Source organism: Sinocyclocheilus anshuiensis, unplaced genomic scaffold (genome assembly GCF_001515605.1).
Source record: "Sinocyclocheilus anshuiensis isolate Anshui unplaced genomic scaffold, SAMN03320099.WGS_v1.1 scaffold1001, whole genome shotgun sequence".
NCBI lineage: Eukaryota > Metazoa > Chordata > Actinopteri > Cypriniformes > Cyprinidae > Sinocyclocheilus > Sinocyclocheilus anshuiensis.
In genome coordinates, this window is record NW_015557116.1 from 310,791 (window position 1) to 319,188 (window position 8,398).

The 8,398-nt window shown below is 42.7% G+C and overlaps 1 long non-coding RNA gene across 1 annotated transcript in view; it reads left to right on the forward strand.

Annotated features, from left to right (window-relative positions):
- The window catches only part of LOC107677743 (uncharacterized), a 14,714-nt gene that overhangs the window by 1,985 nt on the left and 4,331 nt on the right, over positions 1-8,398 (forward strand). The window lies entirely within an intron of this gene.

Below are 8,398 nucleotides of genomic sequence, written 5' to 3' on the forward strand. Positions count from 1 at the left end.
AAAATTCTGTCATTAATTACTCACCCTCTTGTTGTTCGAAACCCGTAAGACCTTCGTTCATCTTCGGAACACAATTTAAGATATTTTTGATGAAATCTGAGGGCTCTCTGACCCTCGTTAAAAGTACCAAGATGAACGACAAAGTAGTCCGTGTGATATCAGTGGTTCAACTGTAAAGTTACGAAGCTTTGAGAATACTTTTTTTGCGCAAAGAAAACTAAAATAATGACTTTATTCCACATTTTCATCTCTACTGCATCACTTGTGGACGCTCGTTCACGACAGTATCATGACGTGAGCGTGTGGCGGCGCTGACCCAGATCCACATGCTCGCATATATTGTACTGTCGTGAACGCACGTCCACATGTGGACCTTGAACGTGGTAGTTACCTTGCTGTCTATGGAAGGGTCAGAGAGCCCTCAGATTTAATAAAAAATATCTTAAATTGTGTTCTGAAGATAAACGAAGGTCTTACGGGTTTGGAATAACACGAGGGTGAGTAATTAATGACAGAATTTTCATTTTTGGGTGAAGTAACCCGTTAAGTTTACAGCCACTTATTCATATTGTATCAAGCTGATAATCAGCCTTAATGCAGTTTTGCTCACAACAATGACATTCACAAACTTAAATGTCAATTTATTTCAAAAATGTAGGCCTAATAGTAATTCTTATTTTCACAAAATATACAATCAAGTGAAAATCAAGTGTACAGTTAGGGTATGTTTACATGACATTAATTGTACTAAAAATGGAAAAGTTTTTCCTTTGCATTTGCACGACAATGTTGTCAAAATGATCCCTGTTCACACTAATCTGTGAAAACAACTAAAACCGCTGTATTATTCATGCTAGGCCAGTAGTTAGCAAAGTCACTTTGTAAAGAAACACTAAGCATCTGCGCACATACCTACAGACTGAACACTCATGGATTCATAATTTTCACAAATTCACATTTTTGAAGTTTACACTATGGCGATAACGGTATTGTTTTCAAAAACTTGCACTTTGAAACGGTTTTCAAAGTTTGCATTTTCAGGACCCCAAAATGCTGTTGTTATGTAAATAAACAGCCAAAATGCATAACATCATTTTCAAATAAAAAATTGAAAAGTTTTTGTGTAAATTCCCACTTTGTTCATGGGGCATTTATACAAATGAATGAGAAAAATGAAATGGAATTGCATGGGAATTGAACACTAATTGGATAATTACAGTGTTTATGTTTGCTAACTGCTACAATCATTTCATGTAAGTAACAGGTTACTGAAGGGGAGGGATTGAAATGCTTTTGACTATGTTGTTTATTTGGTATGATGTGTATTGTATGTTCGAACATTCATTTATTGAATGTAAAAGTTTTTGTTTTTCTCTCTTTCTTACCTTGTGAATGGCCAATCGGGAGTCCGGGCAGAGGTAAGGGGCAGAGCTAGAAGGGAGAGAGAAAAAGACAGTGGGTGAGAAAGAGACGGGCTGAGACAACGAACAGTATATATATGATAATTTGATTCTTGAGTTGTAATTATAGATTAGGGGGTTCAAATCAAAACGCAAGTAACTAATGTATAGTGTGAATGTGGCGATAAGGGACTTTGAATCAAAGTTCCCAGGACTCTGTAATTTGAGAGTTGTGTGAATAACCAAAGACTTTAAATATGCAAAGATGGTGCACTCCTATGACTTATGAACGGGAGAAATATGGCGGAATAGCCCCGCCTTCTGAATAAAACAACCAATCGCTAATTAGTAAAGTCATTGCGTCACTGCAGAAAACTACATTTATGAGACAGTTGTTGTCAGATTTTATTGGCGATTTCAAATATGAAATTTAATTATAAGCTTGGTGAACAGTTTTGGAGAATTTGATGTTTCCCCATTCAAAGAGATTGAAATTGGATGCCCGAAATAGCTGCCTGGAGGCATTGCAAATATGGCCGCCAAGTGAACAGACTTTCCTTGAAAGGGACTTTGACGCAACTCAGGTGTTGTACTACGCTACTCTGTTAGCACAATCTAAACAAGTGAGTGCTCTCAGTACTCAAATTGATGCTTCCTCGTTTCCTTGCTCCTCCGTCCTCGAGCCTGTGACCCGGAAACCGATCAAACTCAGCCATCTTGAAGGACATCTCAATTCTCTAATTGCACTGCGAGGATCGAGAAGTGAGGAAGCTTCCAGAGGAGCTGTGATCGAGGATACACAGGTGTATCCTTTGCGTTAGTCTTTTTAGTCGAAAAACCTGGCGCATGTAAAATGATCCTCCCCCTTTACATCTGTTGTAATAACTGTTATTTATATTTTGCCTTTGCAGTTTAAATAAATTATGCATGTCATATTTTTCAAACAGGGCATCTTGCTTTATTAATATTTATTATTAATGTCGTAAATATCAAGCTTTAACAACATAAGGGCAGATTCCTTTAGCGCAGCCGATGACGCTTTGAAGTGACGCTTGAGTGATCAAGAGTATTCCAATGTACAAATAACCGTTCCTTTGATTTCTCCATCCTCATTTTCTTTCCTTGCATCCTTCCCTCATATCCTAAGGCGGGTGGAGCTAATACGTGAAGGAAGGAAACGAGGATGTACAAATAAGAAATGAGAAGCACCCATTGATTTATCTACGAGGACAACGTGAGGACAGTGCTCTGAGTTACAGGCTAATACTTAGGGTTCCTCCGGAGGCGAGGGATTCAGTTGCTCAGCGTGAGTCGGTGATTTTGTGCGTCAGAAGAGAACCCATTTGTCTAGTCCGAAACGATCATTTGATTATCATTGCTTCATGTCCTGGAACACTGTCACCAGTAGGTACATTTTATGCTTTATTTTCTCTTCTGAACTGAATGGATATTCATTTATGGGCCCCAATGAGCTAGCAATGGTTGTAAGAACTATGGGTTTCACTGCTAATTGAAGAGTTGAATACCTTAAATAATTGTAATCTTTGGACAGTGATTTTGTAAACTGAAACACGTTTCTGTATTTTATTTCATCTTGTTTATTTGTTCTATTTGATTCTTAATACATCCCTTATTTCTTGCTGTAGAAGCATCTCTGATGCACTTAATCATAGGCCAATCATACATTGATTTATTAGCTGAAAGTGATTTAGTTGACCTTTATAATCTACTAAACGACAGGGAAACTCAAGGTAAACATCCATTAACTCTTTCCCCGCCATTGACGAGTTATCTCGTCTTTTAGAAGACAACGCTTCCCCGCCAAAGACAAGTTTTTACGGCTTTTCGTGTTTTCACTGTTATACACTAGGGGGCGCTATTACACATCTTCTGAATGAGTACAAATCCTCCCGAACAAAAACTCTCGTGAACAGGATGGAGAAACGAGCGATCTCTTATGTAAACAGATGCATATGAAAAATAATGCGATCATCAGCAATAGACAGCATATAAATAAAAACTGCATACGGTTACGGAGTAAAATGTTGATCCAGGAAGTGGTATATGTCTGTGCAAGCTTTGGAGGTGTTGATAGAAGCGATTTACTGGATTTATGCTTTGATAATCGTACTGAATATTACCCAGATGTAGTTTTTGATAAAAATTTGATTTTCTCACCTTTTTGCTCAAAATTATGAATTTTTATGAAACCTGAAAAAAATGCTGGCGGGGAAAGAGTTAATGGTATAATTATTATTATTTTTTTAATCAGGGTGCTGTCTCTTTAAGAGAGTCAAGCGAGCGCTACACAGACACTAGTAAAGGGGTGTAAAACTCAGTTCCTGGAAGGCCACAGCCCTGCAGTGTTTAACTGTAACCTGCTCCAACACACATACATTTAGATTTAAAACAAGCCGTAAGGACTTGATTAGCTGGATCAGATGTGTTTAATTAGGGTTGCAGCTAAACTCTGTAACTTTCCAGGAACTGGGTTTGGCACCCCTGGACTAGTCTGTTAGACATAATGAAAGAATTGTGAAATACTATCACAAAGACAACAATTAAAAACAAAAAATCTAATGACAAATGAATAACACAGAGGATGAATACAAGTGCAGGAATGAGCAAAGATTCATAATGGATTTAACATACTGTCTACACTGGATGCGAGCAGCATGGTGCAAAAGCAAAAAGAACCCACTATATCACTGATACTGTTTGGTAGAAACTCTTAAACTTAGGTGGGAGAGATTCTGGGTCATATTGCTGTTTTATGATTAGCTGCTTTTAAATTTTACATTATAGTCACAGACACACACAAACAAACATAAAAGCAAACTTTCTGTGATTCTCTTACAAAGACACATTGGATCTTCTTGATCATGATATAAGGATGTTTAAATAAAATCATCAAAATTACTTAAGCACAGCATGAAGCATGTCACGAATTCGGTCCATGGACTTCCGTTTATTCACCACCAGAGGTCACCCTTTCTATTACATTGACTCTCGCACAACACAAACTGTTGCATAGCACCCCGGACTACATATCCCATCATTCTTTGCACGATTTGCACACTGCACTGATTGCACTCATTGCACACAGCTGTTTCGAATCACCTCACTCACTATATAACACCCACTCTAACCACCTTTCTCTGCTGAGTATTGTTTAGCCCGTACCCCATTCCGAATCTCTGTGTTTTCCTTGTTTTGCCTTGCCTTGCCTGTTTCCGCGGTTTCTGATCTTTGCCTGTTTTCCTGGATTTTTCCCTCTCGTCTCGCCCCTGTGATTCTGTCTGCCAATCGGTGACCTACGCTAGCCCTGGGACTATTCTTGTGTTTTGCCCGCCATATACCTGTTTGCCATTGTTTGACCCTGCCTGTTTACCACGTCTCTTTAATAAAGCCTGCAGATGGATCCACACGTCTCACGTCTCGTCAGCCCCGTTACAAAGCACAAAGTTACCAATGCCACAGCACAAGACGAAACACATGCACATGAAAATAACTTATCAAAATTAATCACTCACCTCCGATATTATTTGAAGAGTTTTCTTTTCCTGATCTGAATTGTCGTGTTGAACAGCAGCTCTGAAATTTCTTTCACTTCTGGATGTTTATAAAGTCCTGAGGGAGTTTTCCATTGTGAGACATGAGAATAAACAACTCCACATGTTCAACATCTGCGGTGACTCATAGGGCAGAGTTTGTTCATTTCTATTTGGGCACCCTGTGGTTTGGTGGTAAGCACCATTGTTTCAGCAGATCCATCAGCAGAAATTTGAGGTCCCTGATCTGTGGGAAATATTAAGGCTATTGTAGTAACAGTGGTTGGTGTAGTTGTAGTGAGTGTTACGACATCCCTTAACAATCTGGTTTTGAGATTAGTACATTTACATCTATTTCCTTGTTGTACTTGCAGTATTAGTTTCTCCCAGAGAGTGATCATAATCTGCCCAGATGGGTTTTGTATGAAGCAATCTTGAATTTCACGCGTGGCGTCCCAGGCAGTTACATTTGTTGAGGGTGTAGTTTAACCACTGTTCCCTTAAGTTTGGGCACCTGAACAACCAAAATGTATATTAATTGCTTGAATTTACATCTTTTTGTTCTATTAATAGTAGATAAAACTTTAACAGCCCCACTAAGAAAAGTTCAATGGACATTCTTTAAATTTTATTTTGTTGGGACATTCCCTTGATCTTTTGACAGATAAGAGGTCATTGCACTATAAAAACATCTTGTATGTTTCAGAACTCTAAAACTTTCTCGTTAGTCTATAAACAGCTTATATTGAAGCCCATTGCCAAAACGACAGCTTGTGGAATGTGCCACTTTATGATGTAATAGTGTGGCTAAACTCCGCCTCCGCAGAAGAAGATCAACGCCTGCTTCTACATCACTACCTGTTTAGCTCCGCCCACCGATTTGCGCATGTAGTGTAAATAACAAGAGAGGCAAATGCAGGTCTACACAGTAACCAAATGATAAAGATGATCTGAAGATAACAAGACGCTGTGCAGTGCCAAGCTATGGAAACAGTCTTTGCATCGCCTTCCTTCTGATCCCAACATTAAAGAGTGAATCAACTTTGTTTTTAATGAAGATCCAGACAGCATCAGTAAGAACTGCTTCCTTTGTTCACTTCATTTTACCGAAGATTCATTTACAAACAAGTCATAATGCTGTGAATCATTTTTAGAAGTCTGTAAAAATATACCTCTGATTTCTTTGTACAGTCAATCGCAAAGCTCTTTCCTGTTTGAGATGTGTTTTGTGTGTTTTTTTTCCGCAGCATTCATGCTGAAAACCAATGCTTCCACTCAGTCTTTTTGCCACTCAGTGGGCAGAACTGCAGTCACTCCGGCCGACGGTGACGTCATGTGCATACCCTCTGGGATCCTCAAATCTGGCCCACGATATCCACTTTCCTGCAGAGTTTAGCTCCACACCTGAGCATGCTAATCAATGTCTACAGGATCATTAGAAAAACAAAAAGGGAGTTTGATCAGGGTTGGCGCTAAACTTAAAATTAAAAATCATTAAAATAAATAAATAAAATCTCACACAGAACAGTTCCCTTTCAGTCGGTCACTCTCGACGTCACGTCGGATGACCGACGAATTGGGATCTCGCTTAGAGAGACCAATCTACTTTGAGTGAAAACTAAGCGAGCCAATGCACATTGGCATGCGATTATTGCATCCAGCTGCCACTGATCACAGCGTGAGTATAAGTAGGCAGCAGATGCAGCGCATATTCAGCGTTTCGCTTCGGAGCTGAGCGATCATGTCGTTCTGCTCCTGACTACTGAGAGAAGAAGACTGAACGAGTTCAGCGTGCTCTTTGAGAGCTCTTCGTGTTGTCGGTACGGCGCTTCAGCAGTGGTGGTTTTCCCGTGTCGAGTGGGTTGCACACATCAGGCTGCACTACCCCGTTTGTGTTGCAGGTGGCTATCTCTCCTGTGCGCCTCAGCATGCTAAAAGAGCTTTTTCCCTAAAAGAGCAATTTCGGGTGCGTCTTTTTAAAGACGACGTTGCGTGGCAAACTTGACGTTACGTCTTTGTAAAGACGATGTGGGTCTTGCTATAGACAACGTATCACCCGGGCGTTTCTGGATGCGGTCGTTACCTGGCGCTGGGTGATGGTCACGATCGCTGCCTCACGTGCCTGGGCATGTAGCACGCTGAGGTGGCGTTTGTGGATGAGTCATCTTCTCATTGCGGGAAGATGATCATCTCGGAGTCGCGGGCCAAGCTCCGTTTCCTCAAGGGGCGGAGTTCTGTTGCCTCTGCCTTGATCTAGTTCTCCTCATGGCAGCAGTCAGGCGGGGACTACTTCAGGCAGTAGCGCGGGCGGTCTGAGGCACTCCGCAACCAGTTGAGCTGCCAATGGAACGTGCTGGGCCCTCTACAAAGTACTCGACTGGCCAACGATGCTTACGGCCTGTGGAGAAGCTGCCTCCGCCTTACACGCTACGGCGTTACTGCAGGTTCTTCAGGCTAAGGCACTGAGGGACCTGCACGAGGGTGGTCACGACCCAGAAGTTCTCAAAGATCTCTGTACTGCTACAGACCTCGCGCTACGAGCGACGAAGGTCACTGTGTGGTCTCTGATCTGTGCGATGTCCACTATGGTGGTCCAGGAGTGCCAAAACTGGCTGTGTCTGGTAGATGTGAGGGACGCCGACAAAGTTCGGTTCCTTAATGCCCGTGTCCCAGACCGGCCTCTTCGGCGATGCGGTCGAGAGCCTGGTCCAGCTGCTGCCTCCATCGCCGAGGGCGGCCCCCTGCGTCCGCATCGCATCCGCAGTAAGAGGCCCCGGGACGGGCGACCCAGAGAGGGAGAAAGCTGCTCTTGGGGGATGGTGAAGGCACCTCTCCCTCCCCTGGAGGAGGGCCGGGTGGAGAATCTGGAAAATTTCGACAAAAGAGTGGTCTTCTCTGTCCCTGGGTCCCGGAGCTCATCCTCCTCCATCGCCAGCTGGCAGCAGCGGGCGGTTTGAGAGTCAACAAAGGCCCTACTCACGCACCCTCTGCCAATCTGTGGAACCAGGTAAGCGTTGCACCGCACACTCAGACCCTTCTTGTGGACCATCAGCATCGGCTATGCGATTCAGTTCGCCCGTCGTCCCCCCAAGTTCAGTGGCATCCGCTTCACAACAGTGAAGGCGGCCGATGGTCCTGTTTTGCGGGCGGAGGTCACGACAACTGGCTCATACTCGCTCAGTCTCAGGATCAGTTGTGCGAACACTGGGATTTGGTGCTCTCACACCTCAGCCTGTTGGGCCTTCGGGTCAACTGGGAAAAGAGCAAACTCTCCCCGACGCAGAGGATCTCTTTTCTCGGTATGGAGTTGGACTCGGTCGAACAGACAGCATGCCTCATGCAGGAACGTGCTCAGTTGGTGTTGAACTGCTTGAATACATTCAAGAGCAGGATGGCGGTCCCACTGAAACAATTTCAGAGGCTCCTGGGGCATATGGCAGCTACGGC